The sequence below is a fragment of the Haliotis asinina genome, chromosome 10, assembly GCF_037392515.1.
Source record: "Haliotis asinina isolate JCU_RB_2024 chromosome 10, JCU_Hal_asi_v2, whole genome shotgun sequence".
Taxonomy (NCBI): domain Eukaryota; kingdom Metazoa; phylum Mollusca; class Gastropoda; order Lepetellida; family Haliotidae; genus Haliotis; species Haliotis asinina.
In genome coordinates, this window is record NC_090289.1 from 53743968 (window position 1) to 53767641 (window position 23674).

Sequence of the window (23674 nt, forward strand, 5' to 3'; positions counted from 1 at the left end):
ATTGCTCTATATAATAATAAATTTCATTTTCATTTTAATTCATACTGTTTTGTGCTTTGTTTTGGAGTGACAACCGTATGCAGCACAGTCTTCTACGATTGTTTTGTAGAGCGGTGTCGGGTATTGCCGAACAAGCGGCCGTCACTGAACAAAATTCCATCCCCGCATATATAGATATTGTGAGGTTCGCTTTGTGTATTTATGTGGCAGACACAACTATGTACATAGGGATTTTATTATTTTAATGTTTTGTGTTCTGTATATGTATGTCTGTAGGCTACTTAATAGGTCATGTGTCCCTCAAGCCCTTAACAAACCCAAGCCATTACGTGATCAACTGATTAGCTTGGATCAACTGATTGGCCAAGCTAAACCTGAAAGTTAAGTCTTTTTGTCTAATAGCCTGCACTCTGCACAAAGTTACCACACAGACAACTTGACAGACACTTGACAAATCAGGTTAGTTTAATATATCTCTGTATATTTATATCATTGCACTTACGTTAAATATGTTCTATTAAGGTAACCTAGTAACCTTGATATTGCCTAAATGTCATCCATTATCTATAAACATAAATATGCTAAACAGGCTTAGCAGTTGTAAGGTTTATTTTGTAATTACTAACAACTTTTCTATTTCTTTGCTGTTGCGTGCATGAGAAATTTAAGTCCGAATGTGTTGTAGAATAGTCCTATTTTAATTCTGTCGTTTAGGTATGTGTATACAATATGCGCATATAGCATTTCACACAGCACATAAGTTTTAAGCGTCTTACTCTTAGTTATGATAATAATTACATTTTATTCAGATATATTCGGGATACAGACTGTTGCTGTGCTCTGTTGTCACCCCGGCCCAGTCTCACCCACAGGGTTGTTAGAATAATTCATTTCAGATTTGCATTATAATCCATGTATTCCATTAACTATATCCATTACATTAACAATTGTAATATATATAGATCAGTTACCATCCAACCCATGTATTATGTAAACAACAATTTGTAAACAAGTTCATGACCTTGTTTAACTTAGAATTTTTATTCATATATGTCTTGTTATACACTCGATAAGATAAGTCGTAACCTTATCGTGTATTTCATGTTAGCCTGTCTGTTTATAGCCACTAGTAATAAGTATTGCACATTGATGATTTTATGTACTATTCATTGTATCGTTATTTCTGTAAATATTTCAGGGTGACTTATCGACCACAAAAAAATAAAGATTCCTCGGGCAATAGCTCACACCCGTAGTGTGTGTTTGTCGTTTGTGCATTCACTGCCCTGCTACATTTATTTGTGTTACGAGTGATGAAACATCGGGGGAATTACTAACTTAGGCGTGATGTGATGTTAGCAGTTCTGTAATACCCGGCACCGATCTATGTGGAATCTAGCGTTAATTCAGTGACACTCAATGTGTGCCGAAAGATGTACCTGTATTCTCTTGTTGAAGAATTTCATTTGTACCGCTTGATTCCAGTAGGTCGTCATCGAAACATTCCGGTTTTAGATCAAATTCCTCTTCTCCGAATATCTCGTAGAAGGCACCAAGGTGAAAATCGCCTATGTCTAATTCAAACGGCATGTTTACAAACAAAAAGGTCAGCGAGTGCTATGTATTCATACGCAGGTGAAGCGGTCCTTTGATTTAGGTTTAAGGACGGTCACGTGCAGCAGTCAACCAATCAGAATCGAGTATCTCCCAATGTCGTGCTAGAATGTTCCATTTTTCTTGGTGTAAGCCCAATATTTTGCAAACCTTTATATTTAGATAGTAAGCTCTTCAGCAACAATCATGTGTAAATACGGTTTATAATAATGGTAGCCTCGTCCCTGGCCATAGCGGCCACGTGGTGTCCTCTGCCAGCATCAAAACGCCAGATCTCATGTGTACCGAACTTGCCGGCTGCTAGCAACGTCATCGTGTTGCTGTGGACTGCACGCTCCCCAGACACGCCACACATGGCACACGACTTTTATGTGATGGATCCTGGTGTTCGACAGCGACCTCATCCTCTTGTCAACCGACAAGAACTCATTCAGGCCCTCAAGAAGAACGGCCAGGTATGATAAGTGACGTCATCAAAGCGACGGACGTTTTCTGTTCGCCTTAGAATTTTAGCGTGATTACTGTGACGTCTCGTGAGGGCATCCCAGATGGGTGTACTGATTCTCCACGGACTACCCCGCCTCAAATCGGGTAGTTGTAATACACGACGAGTCGGATGCTCTGTGACTGTCTTGTATTTTCAATACATTTAGCTACACAGCATTACATGTCGTTGGAGTTACGACATTAAGCCGTGTTCTCCATTGTGGAACGTCAAGCGGCTGCATAGGCTGCAACTGTATATTTCAGTCGGTGCTACCTGCAGATTTGAACATTCAGGAACATGAGTTTGATGAAATCTTTCCTGAAAATATGTTGATATGTTTGTGTGATAGTAACAGTTATCCCAGTGGTTGTAACCAGTCACATACGTGTTTAAGTCAGTGGAACATTGTGCATATTCACATTTTAGACACGGTGAGCCTTAGTCAGGTCATTGTTGAGTCGTTTAAGCCTAAAGTCTAAGCCTTTGAGCGTTAAGTGATCAGGGGCGTAGCTACCATTATGAAAAACAAGCCCAGGCTTACATATGACTGTTGCTAAAAAGGTTGGGTAAGCCCTCAATACTCTGAATAAAAAGCTTTGCAAGCCACTGGGTTTACATGATATTGACGATAGCGGTGGATTACTGTTAAATTATCTGTAGACATATTTAAGCATATATTCAGCAGGTAACACAGTGCGTCATCATCAAAGACATTAATCATCGTCATACGAATAAGATACACATAAATGTATCAGTGTCTTCAAATATTGCTATGCTATAAATGCAACCTTTAACATCCTTGTGGCAAAACTGTATCGTTCCCAGTGTAGCATTAGATGGTTGTTTCTCATATCACCCCCTTGGCCATGTGAGTGAACTGTCTTTTAAACATAGTATTCAAGTAATATCTCGGTGAGGGGACATCCGATACTGGCTTCCGACACTGTACGCATGTGGGGAATCCAAACCAGGTTTCAGCATGAGAAGCAAACACTTGAACCTCTAGGCTACCCCGTCGCTCTTAAATGTGGTCAGAAGTAATGAAACATACTTGTAACATGTAACACAATGCAGTTACATAATACATACCACTGACAGAGATATTAATGTGGACACCTAATATTAATGCTTCTGCCGATCGGGTGTGTCAGATATGCGTCAATGCCATAGTTATATACATAGGTTAATGTCATGCATTTAATGGTTTTGTTGGAGTAATAAAAAGGCTATATCAACAGGGCTTCTAACATTCCATTGAAACAACCAATTCATCTTGCAAATATGATAGCAGATGTAAATGATAGAGGTGTCCCTGCATGTAGTATGCAATGTCTAGCATCCTGTAGCTTAGTGCTATAGGCGATTATCTGTATCTGTGTCGCATCATCAAACATTATCCAGCGGATGCATCAAAACTCTTATGCAGTCACAGGTACAACTATTGTAACTTACACAACGAACCTTGGTTATACAGTATTTCTGTCCTGGGTGATATAAAACGCATGAAAAAAGTAATTGTGATGGTACTAGCATACTAGTACAGCGTGTAGACATGTTCAGTTGAATGTTAATGCCACACAACAATGTGCACATAAGGGCGGTCTGTTGTTAACTGTATCTGGACCAGAAACTCCAGTGACTGATATCCCGAACATGTCCTCTTTGCTAAAAAACTGGTCCTAACAAATAACGTTTTAGGTTCGTATGTGAATAAATAATTTTACTTGATGGAGGTCAGAGGCAGATACATACTGCTATCAGAGCCAAATATGTCCAGCTTGTGAGGTCCTGACACCGCCACCGTCTACATATACTAAGCACACGCAGGAATATTGTGGAGTGCGACGTTAAATAACAACAAACAAACAAATCTGTCACGGCGTCATTAAGGCCACTTAACGCTGAAGGAGACTTATATTCTGTATTTGAGGAAGGACAAGCTCTAGGTTGATGTCGGTAGAATTGTGTGCCTCGGAAAGTGAGTTTTGAAAAAAACAAACAACAACTTATGTTCAATGTGAGTTGATTTTCTGAAGCTGACGGGTGTTCTGTAGTCTCAATGCACAGGTCACCATCAGACAAATTGCTTTACCAGGAGCCATGTACACATTTTATGCACTGGGAACTAATGTCCAGAGCGCAGGTATTGTTTCAAGAACAGTTAGTATCTGTAGGCGAAGTATTTCTAGGGAATAACCTTTTCATAAAATGTTGGCATTAATATTAAAATTTCAAACTAGACTGCCATTTTTCATATCCTCTTTTCAGGAACATGGGGGTTGCAAACAGCTGTGTGTATAGCAATATTTTGCTGTAAACGATTTCGAGCAAGAATTTTCACCTGCTATAGTTCTAGGGATGTGTATGGAATATACACTATGCATGAGGATATGGAATGTACACTATGCATGAGGACCTTTTTCTGAGTTGTGATATGTTTGGGATATTCCTATAAATCCATACACCCGTGAGACATGAAATGCTTTAATGTTAGATTTATGTTGTTGGACATATGGACAATGTATGTTTAGTTTTGATTTTGCCCGAATCTTCCTGTACGACACATGTCTCTTGTTGACTGTTGCTTAACGCCGCTCTCGGAAACATTCAAGTTACCGGTATATGGTCTGTAATTAATCAAATCTGGACAAGACAATCCGGTGATCAACATCATGAGCATCGAACTACGCAACTGGGATACGATGATGTTTGTGAACAATGATTAAGGTTGAGTATCTGGAAATCTAGAAGCATATGCGGCTTATACTTAGAGCCCGAGTGATTTATCACAGATTCCTATTTGTTTCACCTAGACATCCGTACAGTCATGCCAGGTTATCATGGAAAATGTAAACAATGGTGTAATCAACACTCAGCGCTATTATGTTCATGTTAACCTTCTATGTGATTTACACTTGTTACCTGGTGAATTTTATTTTATGACCTGTCCTGTTGAAAGAAATATTCGAGATAAGCGTCTCTATGTAAATTCCTTGCACAATGTTCTTCAGATGAAGAATGAAAACTGCAACTGTTTTTCCACACACACACACATAATACCTTATGACAGTTCCAACCAGAAAACATATTGTTGTCATAGTATATATTATTGTTTTGTGGAGAGAGAAATATAGACAAGCGTTATTACATGAGTTAATCAACGGTGTCTGCTTGAAGACTTTGCAAATGTCATTTAATACCGGAAATGCTCTATCAGTGGTGGATCCCGGATTGCAGGTCAGGGCAACGCAATAACCATACCATACCATTGAGTGTTATTACCATACCTTTCATCACCAGCACTTCAGACAGTTGCTTTGGGCGTCAGTGATATAGGGCTGAGTCTTAACCCTAAGTTGATCGTAACTCCCATACCTTAACATAGACTTGAGACTGTAGAGCTAAGATTATTTTGCAAAACAATTCATAGTGGTTTTGTCGAATATTCGCCATTTGTTTTAAACCAATACTACAGCTATTTGGGTTTGTGCATTTTAAAATCTTACTGAAAAACACTGAACATGTGTAATCCAAAACATTCATGGTCTCTCGTTCACCCTGAGATTGGGAAATGAGTTGTTTGATTCCCCTTCATGTCACAGCAACACGGCTGTAAATAACTGAACGTTCACAAACACATAAAGGTTCCACTGAATGAAGCATCTGTAAAATATATAGAACTTATGGTAGGTACAGGCTGTACTTTATTTTATAAACGAAATCCTTTTTGCAAGGCAAGTTGTAATGCTCAAGGTGCCCTCTAGTAGAAAAACAACATATTTGCGAAAACCATCAAAGCCACGATTTCCAGTATAATGAGCCAAAGCGGACAACAGCCATGTGCATCCACCACAGGGAGCGGTGGGGTACCCTTAAGATGTTCGATCGTCACGCCGAAAGTTCGATTCTCCACATAGGCGCAGTGGGTTAAGCCCATTTCCGATATCCCTTTCCGTGATAATATAGCTAAAATCGTCCTAAAACTATACTCACTCACACCATGGTTCAGCTTGTGGAGAAAAGACAGCGTGTTGGGGAACAACGGTGTTAAAGCAGCAACTACGTGCTATGAAGTGGTCACTAGGATTACCGTAAACGTACGTTACAGTGATTGTTTGTTATTTTGCCATTTATCTGATATCTCAGTTAAATTAGTTTACCCAAAACGTGATTCCTGTTTATGCTGTTGCTGGCTGATATTATTTGTGACACATCTTACCACTTTATTTCAACTTATATTTACTTTCTAAATTTCTCTCCAGGTCTCTTCAGACCACGTTCTACCCCATGATCTTCCAGACCTCATCTCGCTGTATCCTCGACCCTGCTCCCCCTCCTGGGTATCCTGAATGCAACTCAGCAGTACTGAAGGTTGCACTTTACTGGTGTGTAACATTAGATACCTTTAACAGCTTCAAAAGAGACATTGTGTTATTGATGGCTCTTGCCAAAGGAACATTGTAAGTCTACAGTTGAATTGTACACAATGTGCGTCAAGTGGAATACCAGCTGGGTGGACATCGTGTGCTGACAATTTGTGTTCGAATCACGGTTGGGTACTTGAATTTGTATTGTTGTATAAATATAACATTGCTTACTTCTACCCATCCTCACCTTAACACATACGAATTTTTAAATCCATTTGAAGCAAATTCAGACTCACTTCTACAATATATATCAAGACACTAATGTCGTTGTCAAGCAAATGGTATAGGGTAATAAATATATACATGTATTGTTACAATAAATGAGGAGATGAGTTGTTTATACAGTTAATGGGGTTGATGTGCACAAACTGATGGGAAGCCAGAAGTTAATAAGGAGTCTGGTATAGAGATTGGAAGCCAGTAGAGTGTTGTTATAACAAAGCAGATAGAAGTACAGAATTATTTTAACAAATGATGATATGCGAGTGGAAATTGGCAGCCCTCATCTCTGTTCATCGCTGGTTCAATCTTCATGATGTGGAGTGCCTCTAGTAGCTTGCGGATTTTGTAGTCTGACTGGTTCTTTTCTAAGATTTTGATGATGTTCCGGTTGATGGTGTGGTTTGGGTGGTCTCTAATGTGGTCGAGAATGGCTGATTTGGAGTCCTGTTTTCTAACTGAGGTCTGGTGTTCCTTGAGTCTGTGGATGAGGGGTCTGGAGGTCTCACCAAACAGGACTACACATATCAAAACCTATTTCTACTCCATCTGAACCCGTCCTAGACCTACTTCTACCCATCACAAAATGCACCCAAAATGCCTCTACCAATGCCAGGAACCTGCCCAGCACATTCTGCTTATCTCAACGTACAAGGGGATGTCAATAACTTTTGAGTCTTGAGCATTTTTCATACCCAGGTGTCACAGCCTATGGTACGACATTAAACCTTGGGGTGTAGCTGATGTGATATATAAGTTTTGGTATCCTACTCTCAGAAGTTATGGAACAGCTCACATTGACAGCAACAGACCCCCTCACGGCAGTGAAAATGAATAAAATTGAGTATAGAGCAGTAATTTAGTTTTTAGTTCTTGAAGCAAACTCGGCGAAGAACATTGAAGAAAGGCTTTCAGCAGTTTATGGGAAGTCTTCCCCTTCATCTGCTACCATCAAACGATGGGTCAATGAATTAAAGCATGGTAGAGAGAGTCTTGAAGATGACCCCGTCCATGTCGCCTAACAACAAGCACTAGTCAGGAAAACATTGACAGCGTGCATAGACTTGTGCTGTAAAAACACTCCACGAGTTAGAGGAGACCACAGGCATTTCACACGGAGCCATCGAGACAATTCTTCATGAACATCTCGTCATGTCTAAGGTGTGCGCAAGATGTGTGCCAAGAATGCTTACAGATGAAATGAAGCAAACAAGGGTCACCATAAGCAACTCCATGCTAACCAGATACAACAAGAATCCAGAAGATTTTCACTTTAGGCTAGTAACCTGTGATGAAACCTGGATCCACCACTATGATCCTGAGAGCAAACAAGAATCCATGGAATGGAAACATGTCACTTCTCCCAGAACCAAAACGTTCAAAAGCCTCCAGATCACTGCAGAAGGTAATGGCGACAGTCTTCTGGGATAGCAAAGGCGTCATCCACATAGATTACATACCGAAAGGAAAAACAATGAATGGGGAATATTACGCTAACTTGTTGAGGCAAGTGCGACAGTCAATCAAGGAGAAGCACCGGGGCAAGATCAGACGTGGTATTCTTCTACATCAAGACAATGCTCCAGTACACACCTCTCGCGTTGCAGCCGCTGCTGTCCAGGAATGCGGGTATGAAATCTTGCCGCATGCCCCCTACTCTCCAGACCTGGCACCAGGTGATTACCATCTGTTCCCAAATCTCAAGAAACACTTGCGTAGTCGTAGATTTCAGGATGATAATCAGCTTATTGCTGCTACTGAGGCTTGGTTTGAGGACCATAATGGTGCCTTCTACACAGATGGCATCAGCGCCTGGCAGAAAAGATGGAACAAGGGTCTTGACTCACAAAGGGACTATGTTGAAAAATAAATGTGGTTCATACCAATATTTTGTGTTTTTCTATGCAAGGCTCAAAACTTATTGACATCCCCTCGTACCTTCGGAGACCTACTTCTATCCATCTGAACCCACCCAGTCCTAATCCTCCCATGGGCTCTCCGCGCACAGACCTAATTCCAGTCTATACCAGTGTACCCCCAGACCTATCAAATCTCAGTATATAGCCCCACGCCAATATTTACAAATCCCCAACACTCCACCAGATCCACTTCCGCCTCATCTCCTTATACTTGCTTCTACGGAAGTGAGCACACATCCAAATCTACTTGCACCTAATCTCAGACCTTCTTCTACCCACCTCAGTACACCTCAAGAGATTTACTTCTATGCACCACGACCCAACCCATACGTGCTTATTGCAATCTGTGTGTACCTTCAGAACCCCGTCAACCACCACCTACCATCACACCTACTTCTACCTCATCTTAGCAAAAATCCAGACCTTCTTCTGTTTAGGTCTTCCACCGTGTTCGTCCTGAAACCACAGTGAAATGTTCAACCTTACCTACCCCTTTTCTTAACTGTTCACCTTTCTTTGTGCCCCTATAATGACATTCATGACTCTGGGTCTCTACAAGTCCTATTCTAATCAGGACATCAGACGGCATTAAGTGAAAAGTGATTCATCTTGGTATATGATTGTATGTAGTTCGAGGCGGTCTCAACCTATGGATTAGATTACGTCTTCATGTCATATTCAAGATTTCCAGGAGCCTCGCGGCGCTTCTTATATTGTCAACACCCTCGGGATCAGTCAGCAGCGTCCTATTCCTCCTTTTTAATCGTTGATCAATATGGAAATTGCACACAGGAAATATAACCTCGTAAGGGCTCTCGCTTTTCTCGCCGTTTCCACATTTATTACGATAATATTTAAAGATATCAAGAATGTATTTAAGTTATAGACAAATAATTGAAGACACCTTTAATTAATTTCTTACTTTGAAAACAGAATTACACAATATTTTTATATCTTTAATTGTGAATAAAACAATTACGATCACAGTGGTTACACAACTATGTTAAGAATATCGTCAAAGAATTTTCAAATATCCATAAATGCGTATCAAAATATCGTTAACCCAGTGAGAGAAATCTTCAAATCAATTAGAGATGTCGTTTGATTCGATTACACATATCTTCAATTCTGGTCGTTAAAATGAAATTACACATAACATTAAAGATTTTAAAGAAATATTTGAAACAATTATTGACATCTATGACACAGGTACCAGGACGGCAAAATTCATTTAAAGGTCTGTATACAACTAATCAATACCAGCGGTATTAGTAATATTCCAATACATTTGATATGTATTTTATTCATTTCATGTTATCAATTATTTTATTTAATTGCAGATATTAGCAGTTACCTCTTAGCTGCCTGATGACCTCATGTGGACGTAAGAAACAATTATTTAAGGTTTTTTAAGTAAGATCAAACTTTGTGTTTAGTTCCTGTTGGGATTTTAGTGTCATTAACAAAATTGTGTATTGGTGAGGAGGTCACGCTGTCACCGACATTGTACAGGGATATTTTACAGACGCTGTAATCAGATACAGCATCCGATGACTGTCCGGTCTTAGCAGGTGTCGGAAACATGGCGGGCCTGATCGCACCCTGTAGTATAGCCCGTGTACAGGTAAGGTGTCCTCGGATCCAAACGTTGGACACATACAGAGACATGCATATACGCACATATATGCATGCGCTTACACATACCTCTTCATAAAGATATATCCGGCCAAATGTATTCAATTGCAGCTATTAGGGTCTTGTCCGAAGCCTTCTCCTCATGAAAGGGTTTAAATTTGAACGTGTGTGTGTGTGTGTACGTGTGGGTGTAATTCTATTACCGATGTTTAGAACTGTGATATCTGTGTCTCATAGGCTTCATGGCCTGACACTGGTTTTTAATCCCCGTTTTCATGTAATATCTTTTTAATGAACTGCAGCATGTGACATGTGCTATTTCTTCTTCTATTTCAGTGTCAGCCTGATCATGAATTTTCTATTGCTCAGCTGAAGCCCTTTGGACCACATATATGTAAAGAGCATTCATTTTTGAATTACACGATTAAATCGACTTTTATGAGAACAGTAATTGCAATCTGTTGAATAGCAAACAGAATATTTCTTGCATGGCATTTTCGCTCTACCGTGTTAAATAGCATCACGTGACTATGGTGAAATGACGCAAAGATCGTAACAATTGCTATTGCGTCTATTGTTGCACGGAAAATGCCATATCTACCGACGGTTTTCTATCGTAATAAAATCAGATGAATATAATTATGTAAAGATACTACGTACATAGAATATTTCAATTAATCATATCATGACGTATAATGAGAGTGACACTGGACCTTTCTCTGATTGTATATAAAAATCGTCTAACGCTGACTGATAGGTCGAATCCAGTAAGCGTAAAATAGTTGCCAAGTCATAGCATACCAGTTTTATAATGATCCATTTTAATGTTCGGAAGTCTGATTTTATTACGTGACAATATTTATGAATCCGTCTCTAAGGCCTCATATGTAAATTACGACAGACAAAGATCCGAGTCAGAATTCGGCTTCCGCAACCCATGATTGTCGTAAGAAACTTACTACTGCTGGGATCGGGTGGTCAGGCTCGCTGACTCGGTTGACACATGTCATCGTATCCCAGTTGCATAGATCGATGCTCATACTATTGATCACTGGATTGTCTGGTCTAGATTCAGCTATTTACAGACCGCATTCATATAGCCGGACCAAATCAACTCTGCTATTGGCAATGGTTCCCGCTGATGATCTTTCTTTTTGTAAATATGATATATCTAATCTACCTGAAGTCACAAAGTAGGCTTTAAATTATATTAGATTAGAAATTAGATCGGTTATAGCACAGTGTGAAAAATATGGGAGAAAAGCAAACTGATGATGAGGCTGGGGAAGACGTACGCAACTTTCATGAAAATAAGTTCAGTGCCGCTTGAAGCTTGAGCTGTTTTTGAAAACACCCTCAAGCTAACGCAAGTTCTACTTTCTGTCTCCTTTAACTGTGCCGATCTGCATCCATTGTTACCTACGTCCAGCATCCTACATGTACATCAAGGAACCTATATAGAGATGCTGTAGATTATCCCTGATGCACATACTACCTTTTTGGCGATGGGTTATAGCTTAATGGTTAAAATAGCCCCAGGTCATCCAACAGCTGGCACAAACAATGCAGAATGCATGGGTTGTGGACGAACAATCATCAGTCCAAAAAGCCGTTGTCTTGTTGGTTCATGGGACGAGGCGTGCGATGCCAGACTGTTCTGGACTTTCATGAGTGACATACGAGATATTGAGATAAGATGACGTTCGCTGTGACACCTCGTGAACCTCAATCAGTGACAATGACCTGTTCCAATTTTGAATTTACTGCTTTTTCCATGCGATTCATATGATATTAATGTAGAACCCAAGTGTGATAGTCTAGTGGTTAAAGCGTTCTCTCGTCATCCGGGTGCGATTCCCAACATGGATACAATGTGTGAGGGTATATTGCTACATTGCGTAAAACTATTCACTCACTCACCCAACCACCAACTCAGTCACTCACTCACCCATCCACTCACTCACTCACCCACCTACCCACTCACTCACTCACCCATCCACTTACTCACTCACTCACTCACCCATCCATTCACTCACTCACTCACCCATCCATTCACTCACTCACTCACACATCCATTCACTCACTCACTCACACATCCACTCTCTCACTCACTCGACCCGTGAAGGTCCCGGGGTAGAATAGGCCTTCATCAACGTATGCTTGCCATAAAAGGCGACTATGCTTGTCGTAAGGGGCGACTAACAGGATCGGGTGGTCAGGCTCGCTGACTTGGTTGACACGTCATCGGTTCCCAGTTGCGCAGATCGATGCTCATGATGTTGATCACTGGATTGTATTGCCCAGATTTGATTATTTACAGACCGATGTCACATAGCTGGAATATTGCTGACTGTGGCGTAAAACTAAACTCACACACCCATCCATCCACTCACTCACGTACTCACCCATTCACTCACTCACTCACTCACTCACTCACCCATCCACTCTCTCACTCACTCACTCACCCATCCACTCACTCACTCCCATCCACTCACTCACCCAAGTTTTGCTTTTTCTGTTTTTGCAGATTATATACCTACATATGTAGAACATTTTACATTTTGTGTATAGTCGTCAGGAGTCCTTGTCGCTATGTTAAAAACTGTCAGAAGACTCCCAGATAGAAGATGAAGCTCCAGACAAAATTAGTGTCGTTAATCAACACCAACTGAGTACAACATGACTGATTGAGTACAACATGACTGATTGAGTACAACATGACTGATTGAGTACAACATGACTGATTGAGTACAACATGACCAACTGAGTCCAGCATGACTGATTGAGTACAACATGACCAACTGAGTCCAGCATGACTGATTGAGTCCAGCATGACTGATTGAGTACAACATGACTGATTGAGTACAACATGACCAACTGAGTCCAGCATGACTGATTGAGTACAACATGACTGATTGAGTACAACATGACTGATTGAGTACAACATGACCAACTGAGTCCAGCATGACTGATTGAGTACAACATGACCAACTGAGTCCAGCATGACTGATTGAGTACAACATGACCAACTGAGTCCAGCATGACTGATTGAGTACAACATGACCAACTGAGTCCAGCATGACTGATTGAGTACAACATGACTGATTGAGTACAACATGACCAACTGAGTCCAGCATGACTGATTGAGTACAACATGACTGATTGAGTACAACATGACCAACTGAGTCCAGCATGACTGATTGAGTACAGCATGACTGATTGAGTACAACATGACCAACTGAGTCCAGCATGACTGATTGAGTACAACATGACTGATTGAGTACAACATGACCAACTGAGTCCAGCATGACTGATTGAGTCCAGCATGACTGATTGAGTACAACATGACTGATTGAGTACAACATGACCAACTGAGTCCAGCATGACTGATTGAGTACAACATGACCAACTGAGTCCAGCATGACTGATTGAGTACAACATGACTGATTGAGTCCAGCATGACTGAGTACAACATGACTGATTGAGTACAACATGACCAACTGAGTCCAGCATGACTGATTGAGTACAACATGACTGATTGAGTACAACATGACCAACTGAGTCCAGCATGACTGATTGAGTACAACATGTCTGATTGAGTACAACATGACTGATTGAGTACAACATGACTGATTGAGTACAACATGACCGACTGCGTACAACAATAAGAACAATGCATTTGATGAGGCATAATGCCATCATGTGGGATAGAATGCGCTGCAGCTTCAGTACCTAGCTGTCTGGTTAACAGGTATAAATAACTTTTTAATTGAAGTATCCACTCTTCTCGACAATACGCATGCGGAAGCGTATTTCCACAGCGTGCCATCTGTCAGAGGGACGCCCTGGTGCTCCTTGGTAAACTAAGCGGATTGGAATGTCTACACTCTGTATCTGGACACACAAACAGGAATGTCTGGTGTTCTTGTAATACTAATCATAATAGCAGATGATTTCACCGATTCCTGGTTAAATGATAAGGTGACGTGTTAGTGTCAATGTCATGGCATGGTGATGGATAGATGATAACGTGACATGTCAATGTCATGACGGGATGATGGAAAGATGATAAGGTGACATATCCCAGAGGCGTGTGATTATATGATATGACCTGTATATGAGCATTACTATCATGTTATAGACGGAATACCACAAAGTGCGTCACACTCCCTAAACAGTTACCACTGTGACAATCATCGACGCATTGCAACAGCGCGTGACGCCCACTAGAATTTGACAGTTACTGAGCTATTTCCACACTGGATAGGCGTGTACATGCGCATTAGACATGCAATGGCTCAATACTGCTTGCTGTCTGGTTCGTACTTGTATTACCATATTGTGTGATATATATGGACATGTTACACGTTATGGCATATATTGACGCATTGGTGTATTTCATGACGGCAAGGGTATTGCCATACTGTGTCCCGTTTTATGATTTGAATTTCACAGACTATACTTCGTGGCTTCCAACGACACATTGTTTTGTTGTGTCCTTTGAATTACGTCCGTCTCCATATGGAGCGATTATCACATTTACGTCCATACGTTCACGCAGACACTGGGCTAGGGATTAATTAGGGCAACATCCATATCTAAATGGGATTATCTCAGTTGGAGATTTCAACGAGTTAGCTGAACCTAAGGAAAACAGTTATTGTATATAAATATCTTGGAGTTAGTTTTTATTGAGCTTTTTCAGATAAGAACATTTTTAATGGATTAACAGCTTCTTTATTTAGAAGATGTGACGTTTCAATACTTGGTCTTATATCTTTGCCAAGCAAGTGTGAGTGAGATAAGAAACAGGGTGATATATTCGAATAAAGAAGTTGTTTATCCATAAAGTTTGTCCTTTTCTGACTCACCAACCTCTAAACATGTCACTCAAAGAAGCCATGCACTTTGTAGAATGTTAAACTTATCCTATGTCAGCTATGTATCTTTGACTCAGTTGTGAAACCAATCTTATCATACGGTGGTGAAAATTCGGAATATACTAAATGTATAGTATGTAGCGTCCACAGAGATAGTGCGATCGATTATGAAGTGTACATACGTATTATTAATACACAGTGTAACGTCTATAGACGCATTATGATGTAGAGTGGCGTTTGTGGAGTCGTATCCATAGAGTTTAACTCATTAAAGGTATGACTCCATGATTTGACTATTGTCTCTTAACCTAAATCAACACGATAGTAATTCTTTATCCCTCTTAGTAATATCAACATAACCAGGGTGGCTAAACGCCAATAATATTGCTTACGTCAGGTCTGTATGTTGTTCAAGTCCATCGCAAACTAAAACACATAACGAACTAGAACGAAAGAATGCACACAAGAAGAGGTCAAACGGGGGTTCAAGGCTGATAATTAATTGACTATGCTGATGGACCTCCTAAATGACCCGTCCACTAGCTGTAATAGGGGCAGCTCCACCAGGGGCGTGGAAACTACTAAGATAATTCAGTGTAAATGGGCAAACGTGCGAACACAATGTTATTAAGTCATGAACTCCCTGTTGCCATTCCATCTAGGCATATCAATATAACACTGAATAGTCTCCCGAGCAATGGCCTAACAGAAAGTTACATCAAGCTTCAAGTCAAGAGCGCGTTGAGTATTTGGTTTGGCTGTTACGAAATTTGACGTATACTCCTCACAAGATGCTAAGCAACACAAATTTACATTTTCATTTATTGAAATTGCATATCAAAGAAAGGTAAAACATTTGTACACACGATTACTAAAATGATATGGTACTGAACAAGAACAGACTAACAAATCATTAAAAGCATGTACCCGTGAAACAGTGGTGAAAAATATGATGAATTGATTGTGCAACTGATAACATACGATAATATTTATTATAACAAGAAAAACGGTTGCAACGAGCCAACTGTATATCACAAAAGCCTTTCATTTACGTATCTCCAATGTGTATTTTAATCAGAATGTTTATATGTTTGTACTTCGCGATCGGTATCCAAAAACTTTTTATCCCGAAATATTTCAAAGTATTACAATGTGAGATTTATAACTGCAAACCTCTTTATCTGCATGATGCTTTATGATAATATATCTTTCTAAAATATATAGGTCATTCCCTCACTGTTTCACAAGACGTGAAGCCCCGTAATATGGACTGAATAAGTCAGCATCGTATTAAGAGTAACTTAATTATGCTTAATTCAGATGGCAGGCGGATGTCGTTCGCTATTTATCTGCAATCACCGTTAGTGATTCGCCTCTACCTAGACGCTGTCATTTTAGATTAGACCTTAGACTTGGCAGTTGATAAGACAGTCTAGTGATGCATGGAAGTTGTGCTTTGAAATGCCACAAGTATCATTCATTAAGAGCCAAAGCGATTATCCTATTTTTGTTATTGGTCGATTGTCCACGTATGTTCCCCGACCTTGTTATGATGACCTTCCATTTCTGTCGTTTAAAATCTACCTGTCATGACCTTCTGCCGTCCACCATCAGGAATCACGAATGACATTGCCGTCATCCACATACTCCATCTATCACCCTAACTCACCGTCATCGCCCTTTTCCATTATCACCCATCCACCACAATCACCACAGGCACCACCGCCAGCCACCACTATCCTCATTCCACCCTCATCAACCACCAACACCCACCATTACATATGTATCCTCCACAATCTTTAGCCACTATCATCCACCACCATCATCCATCTTTAGCCATCATCCTCCAACACCCTCATCCATCTTTAGCCACCATCCTCCAACACCCTCATCCATCTTTAGCCACCATCCTCCAACACCCTCATCCATCCTCAGCTACGTCCGGCAGTGTGGCAGTGTGCAACAGATTTCGATGACGAACCGGTGACGAAAATTCAATAACATTATGAAAAACAATGTGCTGGAATATCACTGGAGATAATCATCAGAAATCTTCTCTCTGTCTCTAGGCACACCATTCACATCCATGCCATTAAAAACGTGTTCACATTAAATATAGATGATTACTTATATCAAGCAGATAGCTTGCCAATCCTAGAAACGTCGATTGTGTATATGGTGGATATTTCTGTATAAACTCTACCGTGGTGTAATGCCGCTCTGGTTAACCTCAACTAATCTACTCTATGATTTCCTGTAATAGCCTTCTACAAAGTAACTTTCGAACCTCGTTATTTTTAAGTGGGCAACTTTGCCCTTCAAGGCGGGCTTTTGATGTTTGAAGAGAAATGTGCAAACGGAGTCCAGGCGGTTGGGTCGGACACACTCTACAAAGATGAGCTACCGGAAGTAATAGGCCTGTTGATTATACATGTGATCGGCGTTACTTAACGAATCACGTGATACCACACGATCAGTGCAGCTTTGGCATTCCCGAACACCAATGAACGGTGGGTCTCATTTGGTTTGTTTTAAGGAATTAGGTTTTAAACTTTTGTGGCATTTAATGTTAATGTGTGGACACTGGAACTACAAATAAACAAGTGGAACTGCCCAGTGCAACTCTTGCACCATAGTTATTTCGCGAACGTTACCATGACGTATATTTCTTAACAAAAACACATTTTTACGTCTCCATACAGATAGAAAAGACATGGAATCGCTTGTTGCTGACAACTTTTAGAAGTGTTGAACAAATCGGACAATGCCTTATTCACTTTTACTTCAAAGCGACATATATTCTTTTCATAAAAGTCTGAACATACATGCTGGTAAAATTTAATAGTCTGCCTAGGACACAAGGTTTTACTTACATGTAGCTAAGAAGTAGACGGATAGGTCGATGGGCTGGCAGATTTGGATAGATGGATGGATAGATGGACGGATAGATGGACGGATGGATGAATGCTACAAGATAGTAAGGAAATGTATTTGTACCTTATTCGGTGGTTATCTATTTTGGTTATGCTTCGTTGAATGAAAAAGTTACTATTCACAGAGACACAGCGTCAAATGGGAAAAAAAATGTATCGCACTTTCTCACTTTTCTAGTAAAGGCAACACGACAATGTTATGGGATTCCATAAATATGCCGTCTCCCAGTGATGAATCTGATATATACTAAGTCTTACTACTTTGTTCATGGATAATGAACCGAATAATTACCCTCACCATGTACACTTATGCAAGAGGTCTACAGAATAACAAACTAACAACAGTAGTAGAAACTGTAGGAATCACTTGAAATCGGTGATTACAACAGGTGTTAAACACAATGAAGGTATATAATCTGAACGAAAATAGACATTACATCCATTTAATCATCATAAATTATATCACTGCGGGCGGTTCTTCGAACAAGTTAAAACAAATATGCTGATTTCCAAAGATAATATGTCACAGACACCCATCAACCATTATGCAATTTTCCTATTTTTAATTTTACAAATTTTGAGTCAAATTATAATGAAAAATCATAATTATGTAAAAGTATTCCTTGTTTTATTCTATATATCATTGCTAACTTCAGATATTTCTAATTAAAAATCAAACTTATAATGAAAGCACCCGCAGAAAATGTATTTTACTCTCTGTTCCTACACAAGTGAGCTCCTTCGTGATGTATCAAGTCGTTGTTTTATAAGTATTCATTAAGTTTGTTAACAGCATGAAGATGACCATAATATAAGCTAATGATCTATTGTGTAAGCAGTATACAACTCTTTCAAACAGGTAAATTACAACATTATTTGGCACTGTTTATTTTTATTGATACATTCAATGATGTTTAATATAACACAGTCTCATTTAACTAAGGGTCAAAAAATGATATTTAATGACATTTTAAATAATAGAATCTTACAAATACATGCAATGTTTCTTTCGGTACATGTTCCAATGTTGATCGATAAACATATCCTCCTTGTGTTACGGTAGTGATTAAGGTATGCAAACTTGCTTCTGTGTAATCTGTGTAATCAGGTGACGGTACATATTCCAAAGTCACCATGTGGACCAGCGAAGATGTTAGCGACTTCATCTGACTCTCGATCTGTCTGATAAGGGTAGTGGGACTGTGATTAAAGCGTCTGTGCGACACGTCGTAGACCCGGGTTCGATTCCCCACGTGGGTACAGTGTTTGAAGCAGATGTCTGGTGTCATGCGCCATGATGTTACTGGAATATTGCTGGGTGGCATTTTGCATAAAACCCATCCTGACCAGGTTAGTGACGTCAGAACAGCTCTCAAAATGTTTCATGGTAACATATCAATATACTATTCAAAGGAAGAAACGCATAACCCAGAAATCTGTTGCGAGAATGTTGTACAATGTATTTTCAAAGATGCATAACTCATAGACACAAATAGACTTTAGTACACGATTTTTTTGCATCGGTTTAGATGAAGGATATGTCTGTATAAGGACGTGGATAATTTTAGATAGCGGAGACGTTGAGCGTCATGGTGACGACGTAGCACGGGCCCGACGTCGTATCTCCTGACTCTGAGTCCGATCTCTCTCAACCTATCATGTACAGTTTGATCGAATATCCTCCTACATCCTGGCTGCTGTACTGTCACCCGTGCAATACGGTCAAATGTAGTACCCGGATGTACCGATGCTGGTCTTACAGTGGGGACTCGAGGTCTGCTTGTACGGGGACGCTCATTTGCTGTGCCTGTTTGGTTGTAACGAGATGCAAGCCGTGACATCGTGCTCAGACTAGTATTCAGAGGTCTGACGACAGAAGATTTGTATTCTCAACAGTGCATTCTTTCGATGGCAATGTTAGGTGTCGCAGCGTCAAGGCGTGGGGTATGAATTTCACCTTGAAACGGCTTCACTTTAACACGAATGTCGATTTCTGAAAGTAATCTGGATTTTTCTTGTCAGAGAGTGCATGCTCCTTGCTGCACAATTTCAACCGGTGGGTGATTTCTGTTGCGTTGTGGTGATTCCTTTTTAATCCGTGTAGGAAATCTCATCAAAATCATCAAAATCATCAAAATCAACATTTTCAGGTAAAGTGGATTTTTTACGTGTGCAATTGTGTATTATCATGTTATCAACACTTTTTTTCATATGGTGACAACTGTTTGAACACAAGAGGTAATTAATAGATTATCAAAAGTAGAAAATATCTATGCGTTTCTTTTTGGGATAGTATAGTCTGATAACGGTAACGATGCATGGCGAAACGTTGCACAACCTGTCTAGGACAGAAGTAGGCACCTTTCTATTGTTTTGTTCTTTCATACAGGTTCTGTCATACATGATATGTTTTCATTTTGCATTTACTGTAAACAACACAAATGTGACAGACAATTCTCTTTAGCAGAGCATTTAATTCTTTTACGGTGGTTTTCGTGAATCTGAAAAATACTGTTTTGTGTTTGACTATTTAACAGTAACAATGTAATTACCTAACATCCATATTGCCGGCCATAATGCAATATTCTTTCGACTGTGCCCTATAGTCATATTATTTTCAAACCGTGACTTTTCACGGGTTTCAAGAAGCCGTCGTTGGTGACTCAGTAACCTAGGTTGCATTAATACCCAATGCAGAGTAGCAGCAAACCTGAGATTCTGAGTTGAAGTCATGGTTCACACCAAGTAAGTGGTCGGCACTGCACGCGTGTACTGTACCACAATCGGCAAAACACCGGGTCCAATCGGGCTCTACTCCTACGTGAAACAGTCGTGTAACCGGAACTGCATCGCATTAAAATAGGTATTGATTATATATAGTGAGTTATATAATAGGACCAGTTGGTCTCTACTCCTACCAGAAAAAAACATTCATGTAAACGGATTGTAATTAACACGTCACAATTTAATTCTGGACTCACAAAAGTCCAGAAACTCTCAGCACTGTGACCACTCTCGCACAAGCGATTTCGCAAAATTAAACAGGCAGCTGTTATGTATGTGTGCTAAGGATGAAAAAATGAAAAAAAATTTTTTCGAAAACTCAAAATTTAAACTCGCTCGCCCATGGGCACGCCCATGGGCGAACAGTGGCCAATGGGTAGGCCCATGGGCAGGCCCATGGGCGAAAGTGTTTCATTTCATCCAGAATAAATGTTTTGGAGGTTGTAAAAGAATGAAAAAATGTTAATAAGTATCATGATACAAATTTCAGCTTGTTGTGACTTGACTCTGCTAACTGACAGCGATATTAAAAAATCTCGCACATGGGTGAAAAACATATTGGCCCGTAGACGAGAATAATTAATTTCATTGAAACTACATGTTTTTTTTTCCAGGCTGTGCAGTTTTGCAATAAATGAACGTGTATTTGCTAGTGTCTTGACACGAAATTAAGCTTATTTTGACTTAATTCGGCTAATTTAAAGTGATTTTTCAAAACGCCTCGCCCATGGGCGAAAACCATTTGGCCCATGGGTGAGAATATTTACTTTTACTCAAAATACACCTTTTCCCATGTTTTGGAGGTTGTGAATGGATGAAAGTATGTTCATAAGTATCATGTCACAAAATTCAACTCATTTTGAATTAATTCCGTTAATTTAGAGCTATTTAACAAAATCTCACCCATGGGCGAAAAACATTTTGGCCCATGGGCGAAAATATTTCCTTTTACCCCAAACACATCTTTTCCAGTATTTGGAGGATGTAAATGAATGAAAGTACATTTATGAGTACCATGACAGAAATTTCAACTCATTTTGACTTAATTCCTCTAAATGAGAGCAATTATGAAAACTCTCGCCCATGGGCCAAAATGTCTTTCTCCCATGGGCGAGAGTTTTCATAATTGCTCTCATTTAGAGGAATTAAGTCAAAATGAGTTTGCCTTCACTCAAAATACATCTTTTCCTGTGGTTTGGAGGTTGTAAATGAATGAGGATATATATATGTATGAGTATCATGGCACAAAATCCAACTCATTATGACTTATTTCTGCTAATTGAGACCGATTTTCAAAAACATCTCGCCCATGGGCGGAAAACATTGGGCCCATGAGCGAAAATCTTTCCTTTTCACTCCAAATACATCTTTTCTAATGTTTTGGATGATGTAAATCAATGAAAGTGCCATTATGAGTATCATGACACAAACTTCAACTGATTGTGACTTAATTTTGCGAATTCAGGAAGATTTTTAAAAATATGCCAGAATAATCACTTTTACTCAAAATACATCTTTTCCTGTGTTTTGGATTTTGTAAATGAATGAGGATATATTTATATGTATCATGGCACAAAATCCAACTCATTTTGACTTAATTCTGCTAATTTGTAACAAGTACAAGAATCTGGATTTCCACGTAAATTTTCATAGTTTTTTTATTGTCTTGGAGGTTGTAAATATATGAATGAAAGTGTGTTTATAATTATCACGAAAACAAAAATGAAATCATTCCGGTCTTAATTCGACTAATCTCTCTCGTGAGATTTTGCAAACATATGGTTTAAAAATAGTTGAAATTCTAATGACAATTCAGTTTAATTTCGTGAGTGTAGTTTTATGTTGCCCTCAGTAATATCCCAGCAATATGGCGGCGGTTTGTAGATAATCGAGTTTGGATCAGACAATCCAGTGATCAACAGCATGAGCATCTACCTGCACAATTGGGAACTGATGACATGTGTCAACCAAGTCAGCGAGCCTGACCACCCGATCCCGTTAGTCGCCTGTTACGACAAGCATAGTCGCTTTTTATGGCAAACATGGGCTGTTGAAACCCTTTACTTCCAGCAACATATACAATACACTTAGAATACTAAGCCTTGAGATTCTTTTGAATTTAGGTATTCTATAAATATACCAAAATTCAACCTATATCTATGAAGTTGAAGTTATTTGTGAAAGCCCCAATCAAGAGTGACCAAACTCCAGTGACTATGCGGGGACACATTAATAAACGGTGTTGTGAGATCTTTAAACTGTATTGAAATATGTCTTGCCAATTCCGCTGACATTCACCAAATGTACCTACCTAATAGTTTTAAGTGTACCTACCCAGTTTAGCATGTTTCCTTTTAATAGTGTGGTCTCCATTTTTAGTAATTCCCGTTTGCCCGTCCCGGCTTTTCTTCGTCCGAGGTTTTATGGGGTATTCTCCTATTTCTCAGACCAGAAATTATCTACAACAGGGGTAGGTCACTCGCTTGTTTTCTTTACCATTTGTACTAATTAGTATGCGCCTCCTCATGCTCCAATGCACACAGTGACCTGATTCGTCTCCATCGCAACTTAGGCTGCGTTTAACAGTACTTCAGCCAGTTTACTGTATCAGTCGAAATCTTAGAATGAATGAATGAATGAATGAACGAACGAACGAACGAACGAACGAACGAATGAATGAAGAGCAAGAAGTATATGTGAATGAATGAAAGAAATAATAAAAGAAAGAAGTACATATGTGAATGAATGAAAGAATAAATGATACACCCCAGCCATC

The 23674-nt window shown here is 39.6% G+C and overlaps 1 protein-coding gene across 1 annotated transcript in view; it reads left to right on the top strand.

The window, feature by feature from the left end:
* The window catches only part of LOC137297853 (MKI67 FHA domain-interacting nucleolar phosphoprotein-like), a 273252-nt gene extending 255116 nt beyond the window's left edge, over positions 1 to 18136 (top strand). Inside the window, exon 6 of the mRNA XM_067829817.1 lies at positions 18124 to 18136. The gene's annotated coding sequence lies outside the window, so the exon portion shown is untranslated. The remainder of the gene's footprint in view (positions 1 to 18123) is intronic.
* The last annotated feature ends 5538 nt before the right edge of the window (positions 18137 to 23674 follow it).